Consider the following 25,685-nt stretch of genomic DNA (forward strand, 5'->3'; position numbering starts at 1 on the left):
CATATCATCAGGTACATGTCCAATATCATAAGACACATGGCCCATATCATCAGATACATGTCCAATATCATAAAACACATGGCCCATATCATCAAGTACATGCCCAATATCATAAAACACATGGCCCATATCATCAAGTACATGTCCAATATCATAAAACACATGGCCCATATCATCAGGTACATGTCCAATATCATAAAACACATGGCCCATATCATCAGGTACATGCCCAATATCATAAGACACATGGCCCATATCATCAGGTACATGTCCAATATCATAAGACACATGGCCCATATCATCATATACATGTCCAATATCATACATGACATCATAAAACATAAGACATGGCCCATATCATCAGGTACATGTCCAATATCATAAGACACATGGCCCATATCATCATATACATGTCCAATATCATAAGACACATGGCCCATATCATCAGGTACATGTCCAATATCATAAGACACATGGCCCATATCATCATATACATGTCCAATATCATAAGACTCATGGCCCATATCATCATATACATGTCCAATATCATAAAACACATGGCCCATATCATCATATACATGTCCAATATCATAAACACACATGGCCCATATCATCATATACATGTCCAATATCATAAAACACATGGCCCATATCATCATATACCTGTCCAATATCATAAAACACATGGCCCATATCATCAGGTACCTGTCCAATATCATAAGACACATGGCCCATATCATCATATACCTGTCCAATATCATAAGACACATGGCCCATATCATCAGGACCATGTCCTAAATCCTCAGATAAACCTCCCATATGATCCGACATATCACCCAAAGGACAAGATACATGGCCCATATTATGACATAAACATATATCAGATACATGTATAAAATCATGACACATCCTTTATTTTCAGACTGATGACCCATACCATGCCAAATATTTCCTAAATACCATACATCACTCAATCTGTTATTTAATCAAGCAGTACTTCAAACTGCCTTTTAACACCCTAAATAAAAACATTAACTGCGTCCTCCATAAATCATCCTACGTCAACACAACAGGTTGGGTGACAGTCTCGTAATGTCACGTGTTATACCCCTTAATCAACCCTGATCAGCTTTGTGTACCATGTGTTGCCTGACGTGCTATGGCCCCAACTGAAGTGTTGATGACAGATACGTACAGGTGGACTGTATGGGAGAACACAAGATGCCATGGCCATGCTCTATGCAGGTAATTGGACCGCACTGAAATATGTCGTGGTGTAATTAAACCATTTAGTAGTATCCAAGCTCAGGTAAATAGTGAGTGAGTGAGTGAGTGAGTGAGTGAGTGAGTGAGTGAGTGAGTGAGTGAGTGAGTGAGTGAGTGAGTGAGTGAGTGAGTGAGTGAGTGTGTGAGTGAGTGAGTGAGTGAGTGAGTGAGTGAGAGTGAGTGAGTGAGTGAGTGTACGAGCGAGTTTAGTTTTATGCCACTTTTAGAAATATTAAATTAAATATTGGTGGAGGACGCCACAAATCTCAGGTAGATAAGGTGTATAAGGACACTATCCTATTTAATTGTTATTATGTAACAAGATAAAATATGATAAAGTGAGGTGAGGTGAAAGGATCTTGTTTGCTTGTTGTTTAACACTGCACCACCAAATTTTCCAGCTATATGATGGCGGTGTGTAAATAAAAGAGTGAGTATGGTTTAACGCCGCTTTTGGCAATATTCCAGCAATATCATGGCAGGGGACACCAGAAATTGGCTCCACGCATTGTACCCATGTGGGAAATCAAACCCAGGTGTTCAGTGTGAGTCTCTGTGACGAACAAACGCTTTAACCACTAGGCTACCCCACCACCCCTGTAAATAAGAGAGTCTGGACCAGACAATACACTCACTTACATCATGAGCATGGATCTACACAATTGGGATATGATAACCAAACCAAGTCAGCGATTCTGATCACCCAATTCCCAATAAGTCATCAACATCTCTTATTTATTTATTTATTTATTTATTTATTTATTTATTTATTTATTTATTTATTTATTTCAAATACATTTGTTGCTAAACACTCATTCAGCACTTTTTCCAGATATGCACACACGCACGCACGCATGCACGCACAAATATCGCACCTCAAAACAAATCAGCATCATAACATCCTCATCAAAGTTGGTTACCCGAACAATACTTCGATAATTCTCACGTTTACAGTCAGACATCCCACCTCAACCTGGATAGAAATGGTCGCGTTCATTACAAGACAGTATCCCAGTCTCACACAGGGCACCAATCAGTCTAACTCTGCACCAGACAAGACACCAGGCTGGGACTTCTAGTTCAACAGGAGTCATCAGGAGACGACACATCTAACCAGTCTGGAGCATGTTTGGTAAAGGAGTCTGGCTGTTAATACCTAAATGTTGGTACCACCAGATTCCTTCAGTACAGTGAGTGAGTTTAGTTTTACGCCGCACTCAGCAATATTCCAGCCATATGGCGGCGGTCTGTAAATAATCAAGTCTGGACCAGACAATCCAGTGATCAACAGTATGACAATCAATCTATGCAACTGGGATCCAATGACATGTCTCAAGCCACTCAGTGAGTCTGACCACCCATCCCGTTAGTCGCCTCTTACGACAAGCATGGGTTACTGAAGATCAATTCTAACCCGGATCTTCACAGGTTCCTTCAGTACAGGAAAACACATTATTGCCGTTTAAAATTTTTTCATATCTTGCATCCAATGGCACCATCTAACCACTAAACTGATTTGTCTACTAGATCTGTATTGAAACATATTAAATCATTTTGGATCAAGTTTTACTTAATGACTGTACCACAAATCAGTCAATGATCTCAAATGATAATCAGTCAATGATGATCAGTCAATGATCTCAAATGATAATCAGTCAATGATCTCAAATGATAATCAGTCAATGATCCCAAATGATAATAAGTCAATGATCTCAAATGATAATCAGTCAAGGATCTCAAATGATAATCAGTCAATGATCTCAAATGATAATCAGTCAATGATAATCAGTCAATGATCTCAAATGATAATCAGTCAATGATCTCAAATGATAATCAGTCAATCTCAAATGATAATCAGTCAATGATCTCATCAATGATAATCAGCCACTGATCAATAATCAGTCAATGATCAGTCAATGATCTCAAATGTCAATGAATCAGTCAAATGATAATCAGTCAATGATGATAATCAGTCAATGTCAAATGATCTCAAATGATAATCAGACAATGATCTCAAATGATAATCAGTCAATGATAATCAGCCAATGATCTCAAATGATAATCAGTCAATGATCAGTCAATGATCTCAAATGATAATCAGTCAATGATCTCAAATGATAATCAGTCAATGATCTCAAATGATAATCAGTCAATGATGATCAGTCAATGATCTCAAATGATAATCAGTCAATGATCTCAAATGATAATCAGTCAATGATCTCAAATGATAATCAGTCAATGATGATCAGTCAATGATCTCAAATGATAATCAATGATCAGTCAATGATCTCAAATGATAATCAGTCAATGATGATCAGTCAATGATCTCAATGATGATCTCAATGATAATCTGTCAATGATGATCAGTCAATGATCTCAAATGATAATCTGTCAAGGATCTCAAATGATAATATGTCAATGATCAGTCAAGGATCTCAAATGATAATCTGTCAAGGATCTCAAATGATAATCTGTCAAGGATCTCAAATGATAATCAGCAAATTAACTCAACATTCATCAATGGAAGATCTCATCACTCAATGACCTCAACATAACCATTAATCAGTTTCAACATGATCACCAAGATGAACTAGAGATAACATATTTTTTTAAATTTCAAACATCAGCAACAACAACCTCTTATTCTATGTAGGGCTTCTTGCAGATCTTTGACTCCATTGGTCAACTGAAAATGTTTGCGACACCTGTGACCCATGATACAAATACCTACCGCATTATAAAACCCAGCTGTACTCAGAAAGCAGGAAGTATTCAAATGACTTCTTTAACAAGGAATTATATCACTTCTTAGTTTGTTGGGGCTGTGGGGGTAGCTCGTTCGCTCGTCACACTGAAGACCCGGGTTCGATTCTACATGTGTGAAGCCCATTTCTGGTGTTCCCCGCCGTGATATTGCCGGAAAATTGCTAAAAGCAGCGTGAAACTTCACTCACTCACTCACTCACTCTGTCTTAGTTTGTTTATGACACTGACCTTAAATCAAAACCTCAATAACAAAAAAATGGAAAAAAACCATAGATTAACTTTGGACAAAGTGACGGTTTTACAATTAGGCAAAATAAAAAATAGAATCTTATGACCACTGTTCAAATCAAAAGGTAAATACTAATATCAAAATATATATTTTAACTTCAAAAATAGAACAAATTATTTTTCAATATCATCAAAATGGCAAGTATGTAATAAAACATGCACAAAGTTCATTTTCTATTCTGATAACACTGAAAAATTTCAGTTCCTACAGAGTATCATGAAATCTTCCATCAATGTTGGAGAGCCTTGACAATAACACAATGAGCGCTATAGCAATATAAAACACATTAACAAATTAGCGGCATGTATTCGTGAGCCTGTTATACAAACCCAACCGTGCACTGAAGTCACAATGTTCCTAATCAAACAAGCCCTGTCACTTCCTAATTGAAAGTAAACAACACCATTAGGGGACCAGTTCAAAAGTTCAATGTAGGATAAAAAACTTCATTCCTTAAGTTTTGAAACATACCCCTGAAAAAATATATTTGTAAAATGTTGAATTCCTTGTTATACTCAAAAACAGAGTGTCATGAAGAATGACAAATGTATTTTAGTCCTATGAGATTATAGATTTGTTTAAATATTACAAAACCAATATTACATAATTATTCTGGAATGTTTAAACATAGAATGACAATTCAAGTAAGTTCACAGGTAAAACTTCATGGGGACCTTAATTATCTCTGATTGTCGAGTCATATTCCTAAATGAATGTCTTGACGTTGTACCTTCCAACAAATATCCTTGTAGCGAGTTACAAGATTCATAAATAAATAAATGTCAAGCAATTCAATGGTTTAAATATTTTATGTCAATAAAATATTTGCAAATAAATATTTCAAGAAAAGCATAATTTTAGCGTAAAACCATTATTACTCAATCACCCCAATCTGGAGCAGATACACAATGTAAGCTGCTGGATCACTATCAGGAGCAGACGTACAGTAGAGGTCAAAGCATCTCGAGCAGACGGACTTCCTCAAAGCAACAGTAGGCAATATCACACTATTCATCCGTGTGTTGAGTACCTTTCAAAAGGTATATAGTAGAGGCAAATGTGATACCATGTCAATTCAACCTCCCATGCCTGTAAATCACTTCTCACGAAACCCACAGGCAAACTGTTCCACAGAAGGAATGATTATTCCTATTCACCATTAGACATATGTTCTTACATTACACAAACTGCTACCCTACATGATATGCTAATTACCTACCTAATGGACTCCCTACCCTTCAAAGATGATGCGGAATGAAGGATGATCACCTTGACACAAGGCTACCTGCAGTCTTGGTGACCCTCAAACTGACAACCCTGTTGTCATAACTCACCTTGTACCGACAGGAAGCTGCTGATAGTGCCAATCACCACCCAGAGACACAGACCCAAGAACAGCTTCCCAAGTGTTGTCATGTCAACAGTATTAATGCCAGCTGATTATTCGTCTGGATTAGACATAACGTGACCTATGTCTAGGATTACTTGTGACTGATTTATTAGGGTACGACAAAGCATCACTGTTCCACCTGATCATGCTTCACTATACAATTAGCCAGGGAATCTAATCAAATATGCATTCTGGTAGCTTCTTGTCTTTAACAAGTATATGGCTAACATGCACCAACTCAGCTCCCAATACTCATGACCTGACATTAATCCACCAGATAAGGATACTGCAATACACAACTGATCCACCAGATTAGGGTGATTCAATACACAACTAATCCACCAGATAAGGGTACTGCAATACACAACTGATCCACCAGATAAGGGTGATTCAATACACAACTAATCCACCAGATAAGGGTACTGCAATACACAACTGATCCACCAGATTAGGGTGATTCAATACACAACTAATCCACCAGATAAGGGTACAGCAATACACAACTGATCTACCAGATAAGGGTGATTCAATACACAACTGATCCACCAGATTAGGGTGATTCAATACACAACTGATCCACCAGATAAGGGTACTGCAATACACAACTGATCCACCAGATAAGGGTGATTCAATACACAACTGATCCACCAGATAAGGGTGATTCAATACACAACTAATCCACCAGATTAGGGTGATTCAACACACAACTGATCCACCAGATTAGAGTGATTCAATACACAACTAATCCACCAGATTAGGGTACAGCAATACACAACTGATCCACCAGATAAGGGTGATTCAATACACAACTAATCCACCAGATAAGGGTACTGCAATACACAACTGATCCACCTGATTAGGGTTATTCAATACACAACTAATCCACCAGATAAGGGTACTGCAATACACAACTGATCTACCAGATAAGGGTGATTCAATACACAACTGATCCACCAGATTAGGGTGATTCAATACACAACTAATCCACCAGATAAGGGTACTGCAATACACAACTGATCCACCAGATAAGGGTAATTCAATACACAACTGATCCACCAGATTAGGGTGATTCAATACACAACTGATCCACCAGATTAGGGTACAGCAATACACAACTGATCCACCTGATTAGGGTACTGCAATACACAACTGATCCACCAGATTAGGGTACTGCAATACATAACTGATCCACCAGATTAGGGTACTGCAATACACAACTGATCCACCAGATGATAGGGTACAGCAATTCCACCAGATACAATACACAACTGATCCACCAGATTAGGGTACTGCAATACACAACTGATCCAATTACACAACTGATCCACCAGATTAGGGTACTGCAATACACAACTGATCCACCAGATTAGGGTACAGCAATACACAACTGATCCACCAGATTAGGGTACAGCAATACACAACTGATCCACCAGATTACGGTGATTCAATACACAACTGATCCACCAGATTAGGGTACTGCAATACACAACTGATCCACCAGATTAGGGTACTGCAATACACAACTGATCCACCAGATTAGGGTACTGCAATACACAACTGATCCACCAGATTAGGGTACTGCAATACACAACTGATCCACCAGATTAGGGTACAGCAATACACAACTGATCCACCAGATTAGGGTACTGCAATACACAACTGATCCACCATATTAGGGTACTGCAATACACAACTGATCCACCAGATTAGGGTGATTCAATACACAACTGATCCACCAGATTAGGGTACTGCAATACACAACCATTCACACAAAGGCTGCTTGCAATCCCCAGGGAGATCTGACCTCATAAATTTATTTCCTTTTTCCGATTCCTTAACACCTAGGACCACTGCAAGAATCTGCTGGATGACACAGTAGTGTGTTGAGATACACAAGATGCCCATCCCAGTGACACCAGCATCCAAGTTCAGGCATCATGTCAGCCTGATAACCTAGCCTTCTGTAGGCTTGCTGTTGGCAAGGTATCAACAGTTAGCACCTCTTCATTTCTCTGTGAAATCTCCCAAATTAACAAACTAATCGGTTTATGAATCATGGGTACAAATGAATGTTGATGTAAGGATGAGGTATAAACAGGTAGCGCCTCTTCATTTCTCTGTGAAATCTCCCAAATTAACAAACTAATCGGTTTATGAATCATGGGTACAAATGAATGTTGATGTAAGGATGAGGTATAAACAGGTAGCGCCTCTTCATTTCTCTGTGAAATCTCCCAAATTAACAAACTAATCGGTTTATGAATCATGGGTACGAATGAATGTTGATGTAAGGATGAGGATGTTCCCTGTAAAAATTGTTTAGAAGTTCTTCCGAGTAAGTGTGGGGTTTGTGGTTAACACGTTCGATCATCACGCTGAAGACCAGGGTTTGATTCCCCACATGGGTACAATGTGTGAACCCCATTTCTGGTGTTCCCCGCCATGGTATTGCTGGAATATTGCTAAAAGTGGCGTCAAACTGAACTCACACACTCACTCACTCATCTGAGGTGTAATAGTGTACACACTACAAGGTATTACCCATAAGAAGACAATGATTGTGTGATTTCTGATATTTGCACTTATCCATTCCAGTTATTTTCAATGGTGATTGGACATTTAAAATCATTATGTCAGTGTTTCAATACTGTGTGAGTGTGTTTAGTTTTACGCTGCTTTTAGCAATGTTCCAGCAATATCTCAGTGGGGAACACCAGAAATGTGATTCACACAATATACACATGTGGGGAATCGAACCCAGGTCTTCGGCAAGATAAGCGAACACTTTAACCACTAGGCTACCCCACTTGCCCCTTCAAACCATGGAAAAATGCAACACATCCCGACATCGAAAATAGATTGCATGATTCATAATTGCAATGAAGTTCATCTTTAGAGATTTTCTCAAAATGTCAATGAGGATTATACAGAATAACCTTCTTGAAACTCAGATGTTATGGATTATCTGATCATCCTGAAGGAATGTTGAGTCACATGCCAAGGCTTTGGCTTTGCACCATTTATTTCCATGAGACTGATAATCCTTAATTCCTCACAGCTCGTTGGTGACTTTCTAACAACACCATGTATGCTTGATTCGTCAATCCAGAAATTGGGTAATCTGGATGATTTATCAAAAACGGTTGCCATGTCTTGGCAGAGCTTGAAGATAAGTGTCACTGACACCTATTGTACGTACATTCAGTTGATGCTAATGTACTGGCATGAATAACTACACCTTCGTCTAACCAGCCTAGGAGGCATTGACACTTTGGGTTATGAGGTGATCGCATTTGTTCGCCTTTTGTATTTTACAACGCTGGGACATATTCTCCAGAAACAAAATATCAGGTCAGGGTTCGAAATACCCCATATGTTAGCATACCATGGCACGGTAAATATTGAAATGGCACGAATAAAAAATGTTCTTTGTGCCCTTATGGCATGCCTAAATTTTTAGAGACATAACTAACCTTCAGTCATTTAATCCTCAAAACAAAACACTAGCGCAGATGACAAACAAGCAAAAACATTTATTGACTTTATCGCCCAGGAAATCACTGGAATTATGATGGATGATGTCAAGAAATCTGGTTGTTTTTCCATTTAGAGTGATGGGAGTACTGATAGTTCGGTTATTGAAGAGGAAAATGTGTATTTTAGCTATATTGAACAAGTGAACCTGTCACAAAATTCTTAGCTATAAAGGTGTTGGGAAAGCAGAACAAATGAAGCTTAAGAAAGCCATGTTAAACAGAAGACATATCAGTGATAACAGGAAACTGGTTACATTTGTTGTTTTCTAACAATAAATTTCAAATGATCATCATCATTGCTACAGTTATTTATTCTAAAAACATGTGGGCACACTTGATTTCTGAAAGGCACATTTAAAATATTTGCCTGGTGAACTAAGGCACACTTAGAATCAAAAGTATTTCTATCCCGGCAGGTTATCACACACTACAGCCTTGCTGCAATATTAATATTTCCTGGATAAACACTTTTATATTGAAGCCGGTCTTTACATGATGAAATTGAGAAGATACAATGAAGTTAGTTGATTTCAAAACAAATCTGTAGCTTTTAAAAAAGGGAACCGATAATTTTAATGCTAAATTTCAAACACTAGTTAGGTAAGCACACACAAAAAATTCACAGCACACATGTGGTCAGAAACAGAGGGTGTATCCCACTTTATAACAGTCACAATGTGCCTACCTCACCTACTTATGCAAGGTTCAAATGATTGGTCGCTGTCGTTTAACCCCTCACTCAACAATAAAACAGATATATGGCAGCGGTCTGTAAATAATCGGATCTGGACCAGACAATCCAGTGATCAACAGCATTGATCTATGCAATTGGGATATGATGACATGTGGTCAACCAAGTCACCAAGCCTGACCAGCCGATCCCGTTAGTTGTCTCTTACGACAAGCATGGGTTTCTGAAGACCAATTCTAACCCAGATCTTCATGGGTAAGTTCAAATTTAATGTCATGTTACCGAGGTTACATTACCATATTACTCTGTCCAACTCAACCGATGTACCTGTTGTACATGTCAAGACATTGTATCCCAATTGAGTAGATCGATGCTCATGATGTTGATCACCGGTTTGTCTGTCAAGACTTGATTACTTTCACAGCAGGAACAACATGGTAGTAAACAACAACAGACAAACAAACAAACAAAACATCTCAAGAGTTAAAAATGTGCAGTTGGGAACCGATTTACTGGAACCTTGCAAAAACTATTCAGATGGCTGCATAAAAAACCTTACTTAGAACCTAGACTAACTTAGTCTCTGAATACATATAATTTTGATAGTTAGATATAAATTGAAAAGGAGTCCCAGTGAGATGTGTAATTCAGACCTGAACCTGGGAAATCTAGACTTGCTTCATTTGGGGCTTTTGCATTGCAGGGAGGGCTTGGCAGTAGGGAAATTAATGTGGTTCAGGGACCGTGAGACAGACTACCGGTGACTCAGGACCCATCCGGCGACCCATCCCAACCCTAATTAATAATAATGTGCAGAAGAGTCACAGTCGGATACAAGTAATGATTCTCAATTTGAATGTTAATCTTACTGTAGCCCAAGCAGCTGGGCATGCAAGGGGTTGTTCATGTCTACTAGTTCGTGTTTCAAACTGCATGACTTCATATTAATATAATTAGTATCATGCAACCAGTTACGGTATCTAGTTTTGTGACTGGAAGTAAATTCATTTCATTCTGGGAAATTACCATTATTACTGTGAGATTATCCACCTGGACCCCCCTTCAAACCCCTCTAATGCTATTATCATGATTATGACAAACTCATCTTCGACATAGTGACATAAGGTATATCAGATCAGATTATTATAAATCTTTGTAAATACTTATAACTTGTAAAGATTTTCTACCCACTGCATAATGAATACCCCCTTCAAACCCCTCTAATGCTATTACGAAAAACTCACCTTATACATGGCGATATAAGGTATATCAGATCAGATTATTATAAATCTTTGTAAATATTTACAATTTGTAAAATAATTCTGCCCAGTGCATAATGAAGACACACACGCCCCTTCCAACCCCTCTAATGCTGTTACGAAAAACTCACCTTATACATGGCGATATAAGGTACATCTGATCGGATTGTTATAAATATTCGTAATATTTCAGATACAGAATTACATCATGAATCAATACAAGGATGGGCATTTTCAGAGTATTGTCAGCTTTACAAACTGGTTCGCCATTGACACATCACTCAATGGTGACATGCTTGAGTTGTCATCAAGACTCTACAGAGAATCATGACTCATGTCCTATTGAGCAAATATCTTGCGAGAATCGAGGATTCCAAATGTATTTCAAAATAAAATAGCTCAATATTAAGATTTTTAAAAGTTGTTTTCTGATTAAATTCTGAGTTATTTTCCCATTGTATTTTGAACACTGCATTCAGTTCTCTTCAACTAAGCAACGGGATCGGGTGGTCAGGCTCGCTGACTTGGTTGACACATGTCATCGGTTCCCAATTTCCCAGATCGATGCTCATGCTGTTGATCACTGGATTGTCTGGTCCAGACTCGATTATTTACAGGCCGCCGCCATATAGCTGGAATATATCTGGAATGCGGTGTAAAACTAACCTCACTCACTCACTCTTCAACTAAGCATGAAAGCCTCTCCCTTTTTATCATGTCCGTTGGCCTTGTTTTAAGTAAAGTTCCAGTATTGAGAATGACATACCTTTAGTTATGACAATATAACATGAATTAGGAAGGACTTTGGTTCAATTTGGAAATATTACTGACACATGTCACAGATGGGGACTGAATGTCAGCCTTTGGAAAACCTGGATAACTTTCTGTCTCGTACTTGAATGTGGCTCAGCTAACAGCAGGACGAAGCTATCATTGTCCACTGACAGTGTAACAAATGTATCAGTTGTCGGAGTGATCACAATCAGTGTTTGATCGCCCAAACATGACCATTACAAAATGGAGGACAAGGGACAAGCGGAAAACATGGGAACACAAGCTTTCTCTGCCATCAGATAACATTTGGGCCATGGTCACTCAAGTGTGCAACTCTTCTCACCTGGACAGGTAAAACACACAGATAAGCAACCATCAACCTGGACAGGTAAAACACACAGATAAGCAACCATCAACCTGGACAGGTAAAACACACAGATAAGCAGCAATTAATTTGCACAGGTAAAACACAGGTAAGCAACCATCAACCTGGACAGGTAAAACACACATGTAAGCAATCATCAACCTGGACAGGTAAAACACACAGGTAAGCAACCATCAACCTGGACAGGTAAAACACACAGGTAAGCAACCATCAACCTGGACAGGTAAAATACACAGATAAGCAGCCAATTAACCTGGACAGGGTACAGGTAGCAATAATTAATTTGCACAGGTAAAACACAGGTAAGCAGCCATCAACCTGGACAGGTAAAACACACATGTAAGCAACCATCAACCTGGACAGGTAAAACACACAGGTAAGCAACCATCAACCTGGACAGGTAAAACACACATGTAAGCAACCATCAACCTGGACAGGTAATATACACAGATAAGCAGCAATTAATTTGCACAGGTAAAACACAGGTAAGCAACCATCAACCTGGACAGGTAAAACACACATGTAAGCAATCATCAACCTGGACAGGTAAAACACACATGTAAGCAATCATCAACCTGGACAGGTAATATACACAGATAAGCAGCAATCAACCTCCACAGGTGAGCAACCGTCAACATGGACAGGTGTAATATATAGACAAGTAACCATCAACCAACACAGGTAGAATACACAGGTGAGAAATTATGAACCTGGACAGGTAATATACACAGATAATCAACCATCAGCCTTGACAACGTAAAATACACAGGTAAGCAACTATCAACCTGGACAAGTAAAACACACAGATAAGCAACCATCAACCTGGACAGGTAATATACACAGATAGGCAACCATCAACCTGGACAGGTAATATACACAGATAACCAACCATCAGCCTTGACAATGTAAAATACACAGGTAAGCAACTATCAACCTGGACAAGTAAAACACACAGATAAGCAACCATCAACCTGGACAGGTAATATACACAGATAGGCAGCCATCAACCTGGACAGGTAAAATACACAGGTGAGCAACCATGAACCTGGACAGGTAAAACACACAGGTGAGCAGCCATGAACCTGGACAGGTAATATACACAGGTGAGCAGCCATGAACCTGGACAGGTAAATATACACAGGTGAGCAGCCATGAACCTGGACAGGTAATATACACAGGTGAGCAGCCATGAACCTGGACAGGTAATATACACAGATAGGCAACCATCAACCTGGACAGGTAAAATACACAGATAAGCAGCAATCAATTTGGACGCATAAAACAACAGGTAAGCAACCATGAACCTGGACAGGTAAAATACACAGGTGAGCAACCATCAAGTTTGACCGGTAAAATACACAGGTGAGCAACCATCAACCTGGACAGGTAAAACACACAGGTGAGCAGCCATCAACCTGGACAGGTAAAATACACAGGTGAGCAATCCATGAACCTGGACAGGTGAAATACACAGGCTAAGCAACCATCACTGGAGTAAACAGCTATTGTTGCAAGTTGTGTGAGGAGATATTAACATACACAAATATAGCCAGAGAGAATAATGGTGACACTGACTGTTTTATGTACAAAATCTCATCATAAATACCTAAGCGTGATTCATAAATAGGCGAAGCCCGCAGCACTATATTTTCTTTGTTTGTTCATCTCTGTATAGGCCAGATAATACATGACCTGTAGCATTATTAAAATGCATCATAACAAATGATCAGGTAATGTAATAACTTACTCTGGACCAGACAATCCTGTGATTAACATCATGAGCATCGATCTACGCAACTGGGATACAATGACATGTGTTAGTCACTTTAAAAAAACAACTGACCACCTGATCCTGTTAGTCGCCTCTTACAACAAGCATGGGTTGCTGAAGATCAATTCTAACCCAGATCTTCATGGGGCGTGGGGGGTGGGGGTGGTTTTCATTATGTGACAGTTGTGATAGATACATAAGTTCCACACTTTTATTAAGAAGATCAATGTATTTTGGAAAGGAAAGTTGAAATTTGATTCGGTATCAGCATTATTTCAACATATCATAGCAACATATTTCTCGAAAAGAAATATGAGATTTTTTATGACTTAATTCGAAGATATATGACAGATGTAAATATTGAAATGAAATCATTGAAACTCAATGTGATATACTCCTCAAAATATGTTGAGGATTACCTTATTATTTTATGCCCGTGTCATCATAACTATACTTTATGCCCAGCCAGATAAATATAGTAATATGAAAGAACAGGATGATACTTATTTTTTTAATAGTATATGATACAGTTATATATAAAAAAGACTAAATATTATTATTATTTTATTATTACAGGATATTTATATAGCGCACATGTCCTCGCAACAAGTGCATGCTCAAGGCGCTGGTATTTCCCCCTTGATCATTGGATGTCAATCTCAACGGCACATTGTATTATCAATCTCAACTCCATGAGGAGCATACAACTCTTGCAGCCACTAGGCGCACCGAGTTATTGTGACTTTCTCATCTTAACGATTACATTATGTTGCATTAAAAAACTAAATAAAATGCTACTCACTCAAAACAATTTCTGACCCCTTGCAATACAATGAAAATTTTCCAAACAGATGACCAAAATATTTATCAACTATTTATTACATTATTGAATTTATACATTTTCTGACATAAACTATTTCAAAATCTTCTTCTTCCATAAAAATAAGTACATAAGGCCATGATGCTAGGTTGATATAACAAATAATTTTTTTACTGAATGAACAAGATTTTCATAATAATAACTTTTATCAAGACATTATATAACTTGAAAAATGAAGTGATATGGAGTTTAACTGTAATGTTCAAGATTACTAAATCTATACAGTGAAGTGCATGCACATAATTTACCTGATGTATCATTCCAGTACAGACTACCCAACCCCACCTCCATCCCCTACCATCACTCCCAGCATTCGAAATACCTACTATATACTGGCCCACTAGCCAAATGCCAGCTGATTGTGAATCGGGCTAGTAATATATTGTTAAAGCTATCCCGTCTGGCCAGCTGAAAATCTCAGATAATTTGTTCTTTATTTAATGCACATGAATATGATGGAGTCAATTATTAAGGTTTCAATCTTATCTTTTGCACTAGAAGTGCTGTGTTTTCTCCAACCTGTATTTAAGGAATAAAGAAAGAAATCTGAGCTTTCCTGTTTGTTTGATTTATATTGCTTCCAAGGGTCGACAATAACTTACCATCTTCTTCTCTGTGGAACTCTCTCCCTATCGAGTTAAAATCATCTCCTTCCCTAAGTACATTCAAAACACGACTAAAGACTCATCTATTTCTTCGCTACAAGTGACTTCCAATCATCCGTACCTGCCAACTGTATATAGTTTTAACTTGAGCTCAGGAAGCGCTTTGAGCATATCCCTGTGACGTGGAAAGGCGCTATATAAATGGCCTATTATTATTATTATTATTATCTTCAATTACCAAATATCACACCAATTCTGACCGCTGTGCATTTTGATATTGATATTTTGCAGGGCCAGTGAAGTATGATGTGGGCTAGTAACATTTTTATTTAACTAGCCCTGGCCAGTGACTTTTCCAAATTAATTCATACACTGATCACTCCCATCCTCTACCATTATGCCATCACTGAACACTTAGATACCATGTCACTGTTTACCACACCCCACTCTCACAATAACACAGTACACAGACTCTGAGCCAAGCAGTCTTTCTCTATACTGTTATGTAGTGGTGGTCCGATTAATTGAAATAATCAAAGATTGGTCGCAGTGACTAAACGACCAAGCAATCGATCATGTTTTCTCATGATCGAACACAAACAATTCTGGAACACTTTTTGCATTAACAATATTTTTCACAAGGTTGGTTTTAATGGTAACATGTCATGAGCACTACAAGCTTGTTCCAAGTCATGATTGAATTTATTTTAAAAAACCCAAGAAAGTTATGTTCCTAACATATTAGTCATCCTTTCAAGATGTGAAATTTGCCAAAAAAAACAACCACAGAACTTCATGTTTTTTCTTTATGATTTTATGCATTAACAAAAATAACCAGGAAAAATTCGGAAATGACGCTAACCAATTATTTTTGATGATTGATCGGTTGTAATGAAGCAATCCACAATTTTGAGATTTTAACCAATTCCCAACACTACTGTTATGCACAGCAATAGCCAGAGTAACGACAAACGTCACACCTGTATGTTTTTGGTACAAGGAGGCCAGGGTTTTAACCACAGACCCTCTGCTCTCCAGACAGATATTCTATGAACTTGTCCACAAAGTAGATCAAACTTGAAAATACAAACTATTACTGCCATACATGAGTCAGTGCAAGGTTATTGATGATTTGGTTTGTTTTAGTGTCATTCTAGATGTTGGTGGTATACTGGCTACCGAACAGTTAATGAGTTATCGCCATATTTTAGCGGTATGTACAAATTACTAAGCCGTTCGTTAAACTAACGAAACAGAATTAATTATGATACTTAATTAGCTATTCATCGATGTGCCCAGACGTTCACTGCTGCCGATCATGTTTTTATATAAGGGAAGCATGGCAGTATAAATAGGTGTTTTCTCAAAACAAACTGTAACAATAATTGCCATGCAGAATTTCTCATGCCATCATACAGTAACCTCAAATAATTGATCATGTGACTATGTGAGTGTTACTTTTACAGTAGATTGATAGGGAATGAAACAATTATTGACTTGTGAACTTGAACTTGCTATTATATAGGTCGTGGGACATCCCCCCGATGAAGTTATTGTTTTTATAAGGTTCATAACTTCATCTTTAAGTTTTCTCTTGTGTTACTTTCCGTGAAGAATTTTCTTTTGCTGTCCTTTATTGTTGTCAAATACTGTGGGAAAAAATACCGGAATTGTAAGTGACCGGAAATGCGCACGTGTGATACTTATGTTTTGGCGATAACTGTTACGCGGCGATAACTGTTCGCTAGCCAGCACGAGATGACAAAACTTCATGGATGATGAACTTCTTGTTATTGATTATATGTTTTTGAAATAAATCTCATTTTGACTGTGTACCTACAATGGTTATTAGTGCAGACCTGTTCTCGTCACTATATGGCTGGAATAATGCTGTGACGTAAAGCCCAATTCAACTCAACTCTTGTTATTGATGACTTTCCATGAACATGTTGAAAAGATATATAGTTATCAGGATTTGTTTTCCAATTACTTAAAAACACTTATCATGAACACTTAATATAAAATCGTAACAGCAACAACCAGGTTTTTCACTAAGGTCAATTAAGTTGACTGTTTGAATTTCCCTGGTACGTTTTTTCAATTATGTCAAAGTTCATAAAACCGACGTATTTCCTGTAAGGCACATGTTCACTGCGGTCTAATAAACACTGTTATCTACTAGTTAAGTTATATATATCCATGTCCCTAATACAACGTTTTCTTGAAAATAATCAGTCATATATCTATCCAGTACTGTTCCTATCAGCTGATAGACACGACAGACCACACAAAAAGATGAATGACATCTTCACAAGGAACCTCCCTACAAACCACATTCCGAAACCGAATCGAATGCAACATTTGTTTGTTAAGAGTGAGGCGTGTCAACTGGCCAAAAATGTGAAACTATTGCTGTAATTTGTCACTGGTCGCAGGGGAGTACAGACAGACGATTAGCCGATCGTGGATCAGTGAGTTGGGCAATTCAGTGTCAAGAGTCTCTTCGCTTGCACAGCACAGCATAGAATCTACAGACGAACACTGACGGCCACGGCATGCGATCGGCCACGAACACCTTTCAATCGATCGTATGACTACGATTGTTTACACGCCCTGAAGTAATTAAAATCGCTTGCCACAAAAAAACATACCTCAAAAAATGTGTATATCCAACTTGGACAGTCTCTGTTTGTATGTGGTACGTGTTGACATAAGTTAGTCGACGAACACAAACTTCCCCGCCATGTTGCCCGAATGCACGATGGGATATCACAATCGTGCGTGGGAGGTGTGGGCGTGGCCCTCGCTCACCTGTAAGATTCCATAGCAACGGCGTCGTTGATAAAATAATTACTATGCGGTATTCACGGGAGTTATGATTAGCTTTAATGAAAACAATATCTAAGTGCCTGTGGACGTTCTCATAGTAATTGCTTATTTTCTATTTACACAGACCCGTTTATCTAATCCCTCCATTGACGAGCAATGTGCTCCGAAGTTATTGATTTTCTAAAACTGACGCGATGGACATCCATTCACAATTTCTAATGTTTTCTGTCTCTACCATTTTGCTCTGAGTAGAAAGAGAAATTATTATAATTGTCTAGATCACAGAAAATAGCGCGGTATCCATGGATACAGCCACCTCTTCCCAAGACGTGACTTATCGTTTCTATTTTTGTGGAAAATAACCGTGAAATCGTGATATATATTTCCATTCGATTTTTTAACGGAGGAACATGTCGCTATTCATATGACCACATCAAACACGCAAACAAATGAGTGGCTGCTTGAAAGTGCCAATTTGTTCACGCAAAAGCGTGTGGAGAAATGTCTTTATTATAAGCTCAAGTACCTGTGAAAACCTGCATTGAGTGTTTACATTACTACACATTTTCCAATCACATTTTAAACCAATTTTTAATCATACGTTGTAGGCCTAGACACGTGCCAAAATAACGTGCTCAAGTTCAAGTTGTGGTCACTGTCAAGAATTTACTCCAACTAGTCAAGGATTGCAAGACGCTTCAAATACAAGGTGTGCTTCCTTGTTCACCAATCATTCAATCATATGAGCGGTTTTAGCAGGGAAGCCAACAGAACAATTGGTTTTGAAAACTATGAATATTTTTACTTTAACTGCTGGTAAAAATTAGTTTCGATTCACAGGATCCCAAATGAATTATATTATGTTTTAAAATGAGCGTAATATAGCTACACCCCTTCTTTATCGGTTTCACCCAGACAGGCCTTCTTTCGCTCCTTTCAAACTGGCTACAACACTGTCAGACCCGTAGTTACATCTCCGTCATGCCTATAGTTATACCTGCGTCATGCCTATAGTTACACCTGCGTCAGGTCTGCGGTTACGCCTCCGTCAGGCCTATAGATATACCTGCGTCCCGACTATAGTTTTACCCGCGTCACTCCTATAGTTATACCTGCGTCATGCCTGTGGTTACACTTCCGTCATGCCTATAGTTATACCTGCGTCATGCCTATAGTTATACCTGCGTCAGGTCTGCGGTTACGCCTCCGTCAGGCCTATAGATATACCTGCGTCATGCCTATAGTTATACCTGCGTCATGCCTATAGTTATACCTGCGTAAGGTCTGCGGTTACGCCTCCGTCAGGCCTATAGATATATTTGCGTCATGCCTGTGGTTACACTTCCGTCATGCCTATAGTTTTACCTGCGTCATGCCTATAGTTATACCTGCGTCATGCCTATAGTTATACCTGCGTCATGCCTATAGTTTTACCTGCGTCAGGTCTGCGGTTACGCCTCCGTCAGGCCTATAGATATACCTGCGTCATGCCTGTGGTTACACTTCCGTCATGCCTATAGTTACATCTCCGTCATGCCTATAGTTATACCTGCGTCATGCCTATAGTTACACCTGCGTCAGGTCTGCGGTTACGCCTCCGTCAGGCCTATAGATATACTTGCGTCCCGACTATAGTTTTACCAGCGTCACTCCTATAGTTATACCTGCGTCATGCCTGTGGTTACACTTCCGTCATGCCTATAGTTATACCTGCGTCATGCCTATAGTTATACCTGCGTCATGCCTATAGTTATACCTGCGTCAGGTCTGCGGTTACGCCTCCGTCGGCCTATAGATATACCTGCGTCATGCCTATAGTTATACCTGCGTCATGTCTATAGTTATACCTGCGTCATGCCTATAGTTATACCTGCGTCAGGTCTGCGGTTACGCCTCCGTCAGGCCTATAGATATATTTGCGTCATGCCTGTGGTTACACTTCCGTCATGCCTATAGTTATACCTGCGTCATGCCTATAGTTATACCTGCGTCATGCCTATAGTTATACCTGCGTCATGCCTATAGTTATACCTGCGTCACGCCTATAGTTATACCTGCATCAGGCCTATAGTTATACCTGCGTCATGCATATATAGTTATACCTGCGTCATGCCTGTGGTTACACCTCCGCCATGCCTATAGTTATACCTGCGTTATGCCTATAGTTATACCTGCGTCAGGCCTATAGTTATACCTGCGTCAGGTCTGCGGTTACGCCTCCGTCAGGCCTATAGATATACCTGCGTCATGCCTATAGTTATACCTGCGTCATGTCTATAGTTATACCTGCGTCATGCCTATAGTTATACCTGCGTCATGCCTATAGTTATACCTGCGTAAGGTCTGCGGTTACGCCTCCGTCAGGCCTATAGATATACCTGCGTCCCGACTATAGTTTTACCCGCATCACGCCTATAGTTATACCTCCGTCAGGCCTATAGTTACACCTCCGTCAGGCCTATAGTTATACCTGCGTCATGCCTATATATTTATACCTGCGTCATGCCTGTGGTTACATCTCCGTCACGCCTATAGTTATACCTGCGTCACGCCTATAGTTATACCTGCATCAGGCCTATAGTTATACCTGCGTCATGCATATATAGTTATATATATAGTTATACCTGCGTCATGCCTGTGGTTACACCTCCGCCATGCCTATAGTTATACCTGCGTCACGCCTATAGTTATACCTGCGTCATGCCTATATAGTTACACCTGCGTCATGCCTGTAGTTATACCTGCGTCATGCCTATAATCATACCTCCGTCACGCCTATAGTTATACCTGCATCAGGCCTATATAGTTATACCTGAGTCATGCCTGTGGTTACATCTCCGTCACGCCTATAGTTATACCTGCGTCACGCCTATATAGTTACACCTGAGTCATGTCTGTAGTTATACCTGCGTCAGGCCTACAGTTACATCTCCGGCATGCCTATAGTTATACCTCCGTCAGGCCTATAGTTACACCTGCGTCGTGCCTGTGGTTACACCTCCGTCATGCCTATGGTTATACCTGCGTCATGCCTATAGTTATACCTGCGTCACGCATATAGTTACCCCCGATTCATGCCTGTAGTTATACCTGCGTCATGCCTATAGTTATACCTGCGTCATGCCTATATAGTTATACCTGCGTCATGCCTGTGGTTACATCTCCGTCAGGCCGATAGTTACACCTCCGTCATGCGTATAGTTACATCTCCGTCAGGCCTGTAGTTACCCCTCCGTCAGGCCTATAGTTATACCTGCGTCAGGCCTATATTTATACCTACGTCACGCATATAGTTACCCCTGATTCATGCCTGTAGTTATACCTGCGTCATGCCTGTGGTTACATCTCCGTCATGCCTATAGTTATACCTGCGTCATATAGTTATACCTGCGTCAGGCCTATAGTTATACCTGCGTCATGCCTGTAGGTACATCTCCGTCAGGCCTATAGTTATACCTCCGTCAGGCCTATAGTTACACCTACGTCAGGCCTATAGTTACACCTCCATCAGGCCTATAGTTACTACTCCGTCAGGCCTACAGTTATACCTGCGTCAGGCCTACAGTTATACCTCCGTCAGGCCTATAGTTATACCTGCGTCAGGCCTATAGTTATACCTCCGTCACGCCTATAGTTATACCTCCGTCAGACCTATAGTTACACCTACGTCAGGCCTACAGTTATACCTGCGTCATGCCTGTGGTTACATCCCCGTCATGCCTGTGGTTACATCCCCGTCATGCCTATAGTTATAACTGCGTAAGTCCTATAGTTATACCTGCGTCATGCCTGTGGTTACACCTCCGTCAGGCCTATAGTAATACCTGCGTCAGGCCTATAGTTATACCTCCGTCACGCCTATAGTTATACCTGCATCAGACCTATATAGTTATACCTGCGTCATGCCTGTGGTTACACCTCCGTCAGGCCTATAGTTATACCTGCGTCAGGCCTATAGTTGTACCTGCATCATGCCTATATAGTTATACCTGCATCATGCCTATATAGTTATACCTGCGTCATGCCTATATAGTTATACCTGTGCCATGCCTGTGGTTACATCTCCGTCAGGCCGATAGTTACACCTCCGTCATGCGTATAGTTATACCTGCGTCAGGCCTATAGTTATACCTGCGTCATGCCTGTGGTTACATCTCCGTCAGGCCTATAGTTATACCTGCGTCATGCCTATAGTTACACCTGCGTCATGCCTATATAGTTATACCTGCGTCATGCCTATATAGTTACACCTGTGTCAGGCCTATAGTTATACCTGCGTCATGCCTATAGTTATACCTGCGTCAGGCCTATAGTTACACCTGTGTCAGGCCTATAGTTACACCTCCGGCAGGCCTATAGTTGTACCTGCATCAGGCCTGTAGTTACACCTGTGTCAGGCCTATAGTTATATCTCCGTTAGCCCCGAAGTTACACCAATCATAGAAATTGTTACACCACCATCATTACAAGAATTGTACGCCTCTCAATATCTGTCCGGTTGTTAAAAGGTTTAAAAGGTTGGTGTATTAAATATGATCAACTTACCACCAGAAGTAGACAGTTTTATTCAATAGTATTATATCTTGTAAAACAACCCTTCTAACGCTGATGTGGAACAAATAAATCTAAATGTGATGTACGTGATGAATTTGCGTTCCTTTCTTGTCAACGTTGCATTGAGCACGTCCAACCCCACGTGGTCGCTGCCGGATCCCGGATCCAGTGAGACAGTGTTCCTCCTTCGGTATATGACTGTACCCTTTCACGACCCCGGGGGGAGGAAGGACCCCAAGATAACATGGCAGGATTTGCCTCTACATTGTGTGGCCACAAGAGCTGCTAGGTATGGGGAGTGAGTACAGTTTTACGCCGCTTTTAGCAATATGCCAGCAATATCACTGCAGGGAATATCAGCCATGATCTTCACACGTTGTATCCATGTAGGGTGTCGAATCCGAGTCTTCGGTGTGACAAGCGAACGCTTTAACTACTCGGCTATCCCACCTCTCCTACTAGGTACTAGACCTGGTTGCTATGGTCTTTGGAAGATCTTCCTTAAAGGAGAATACGAGTGAATAGCAATAATTTGCTGGGTGAAAGATAAAGTCATCAGAAACATATTCCCAAATTTATGTATACATGTAATTATGTTTTAATCGCGAAAACAGTTTCCGTAAATCTCAGCTTCGGCCATTATGCATATTTCGCTGGAACCCACGTGACCTTTCCGCTCGTGACGTCAAATGTGCCTGGGCCCCGTTTCACAAAGCTCTCATAAGCCTAAGATCTCGTAATTTTTCTCGTAGCATTCGTACTCCCTATGTTACAGTATAGGAGGTACGAATGCTACGAGAAAAGTTACGAGATCTTAGGCTTACGAGAGCTTTGTGAAACGGGGCCCTGGAGTCCGCCATATTGCCAAAGACCAAGCGCTACAGTAGTACAAATCGTGTTGTTTCTGTCGTTTTTTATAATGGTACGATGGTGTATTGTGTTGCCTGGGGATGCACGGCATCATCGAACATGGGAAAGAACCACCGTTTCTTCCGTTTTCCAAGTGAAATGACCAGTGGCAGCATGCACAGAAAGACTTCATATGTCATTAAATTACCTTTACATTGATTAGCGGATTCGGGTATTTTCGACAAACCAAACTATTCATTCATCTCCACCGCTGCCAACGAATAATTCATTTTGGACATATTACCTAACTAACTATCCACTGGGATGTCCGCTAACACGACGCTTCCTGTGACAAAACTGCGTTTCTAAATGTGCCCGATGATCAGGCTATGGGGGTCATTATGAACGTGGCTTGATCATCCTGCCATGAAACCGTATATACTGACAGATGGATTATCTACCCTGTGTCCTTGACCTTTGTCCCAAACCATGGCGAGAAACGTCGCCAAAGCCACCAACCTATTCTTTGATCGACGACTTTCAAAATCGTCTCTGACTCTGACGTTAACAATGGTTGAGGATAGAAAAATGATAAAAACTGTACATGAAGAAAGAATATTTATATTTCCAAGTGATAGTTGTCGCAGAAAATAATTTCCTCGATGTCCTTGTCCCGATGAGGAAGTAATGGCGCTCACGCCTAAAAAAATGCCTGCACGAAAAGATTGGAATGCAACCTTTTCATGGCAAATGCAGCTGAGATATGAAACGTGACACGGATATAAAGGGTATTCAATAAAAAATATATCTGTCTTTTAACAACTGTTAGGACAAGTTATGCAGCATGAATTCATTATGTCGCGTACGAGGTTGGGTAAGCCCAATGCATTCGTGAACATTAGTGAAAGGCTTCTTGCAACTTTACGGAAATAATCGAGTGGTGCTGAATGACCCCCGGGTTCAAATCTACCCGGTATAGTTTTGGTGAATGTGTGAACCAGTGAAGCCATTATTGGTCTTCCTCGTATTTAGATAGCTGGAGTGAGTGAGTGAGTGAGTAAGTGAGTCGGGTGTAACGCCGCCAGTTAAATCAGGGCGTGTCAGCTTGATGTAGAAGGGCACCCTGAAGCCAGGTCTCTGATGTTGGATTTTGGTGAAACCCACTAGGAGGGGTATGGTGCAGACAAACCTTGAAATACAATCGTGGGGAACCTGGATTCAAACAGTAAAAAGTAGTAGTAGAAGCAGTAGCAGCGGTAGTAGTAGTAGACGCAGCAGGTGTAGCAGCAAAATCACTAACATCAGTAGTAGTAGCATTTGTAGCAGTAGTTTGTTGTATAACGCCACCTTAGGCAATATTCCAGCCGATGGTGTATTAGCAGCAGCAGCAGCAGTAGTAGTAGTAGTAGCGGTAGCAGCAGTAGTAGCGGTAGCAGCAGTAGTAGTGGTAGCAGCAGTAGTTGTGGTAGTAGTAGTAGCAGCAGTAACAGTAGCAGCAGCAACAGCAGTAGTAGTAGCAGCAGTAGTAGTAACAGTAGCAGTAGCAGCAACAGTAGTAGTGGTAGCAGCAGTAGCAGTAGTGGTGGTAGTAGCAGCAGCAGTAGTAGTGGTAGTAGTAGCAGCAGCAGTAGTAGTAGTAGCAGTAACAGTAGCAACAGCAGTAGTAGCAGCAGCAGTATTAGTGGTAGTAGTAGCAGCAGCAGTAGTAGTAGTAGCAGTAACAGTAGCAACAGCAGTAGTGGTAGTAGTAGCAGTAGTAGTGGTAGTAGTAGCAGCAGCAGCAGTAGTGTTGTCGTCGTCGTAGTAGTAGTAGTAGTAGCAGCAGCAGTAGCAGTAACAGT

At 40.1% G+C, this 25,685-nt stretch overlaps 1 protein-coding gene across 2 annotated transcripts in view; it reads right to left on the bottom strand.

The window, feature by feature from the left end:
• The window catches only part of LOC124282742 (diacylglycerol kinase zeta-like), a 388,746-nt gene that overhangs the window by 347,699 nt on the left and 15,362 nt on the right, over positions 1-25,685 (bottom strand). Inside the window, exon 1 of one of the 2 annotated variants that reach the window (XM_046718803.1) lies at positions 18,264-18,391. The exons of the other annotated variant lie outside the window; for it this stretch is intronic. The gene's annotated coding sequence lies outside the window, so the exon portion shown is untranslated. Of the gene's footprint in view, positions 1-18,263; positions 18,392-25,685 lie in introns of those variants that run through there. 2 annotated transcript variants of the gene reach the window in all.

Source organism: Haliotis rubra, unplaced genomic scaffold, assembly GCF_003918875.1.
Source record: "Haliotis rubra isolate DU_JTF1 unplaced genomic scaffold, ASM391887v1 Scf109, whole genome shotgun sequence".
NCBI lineage: Eukaryota > Metazoa > Mollusca > Gastropoda > Lepetellida > Haliotidae > Haliotis > Haliotis rubra.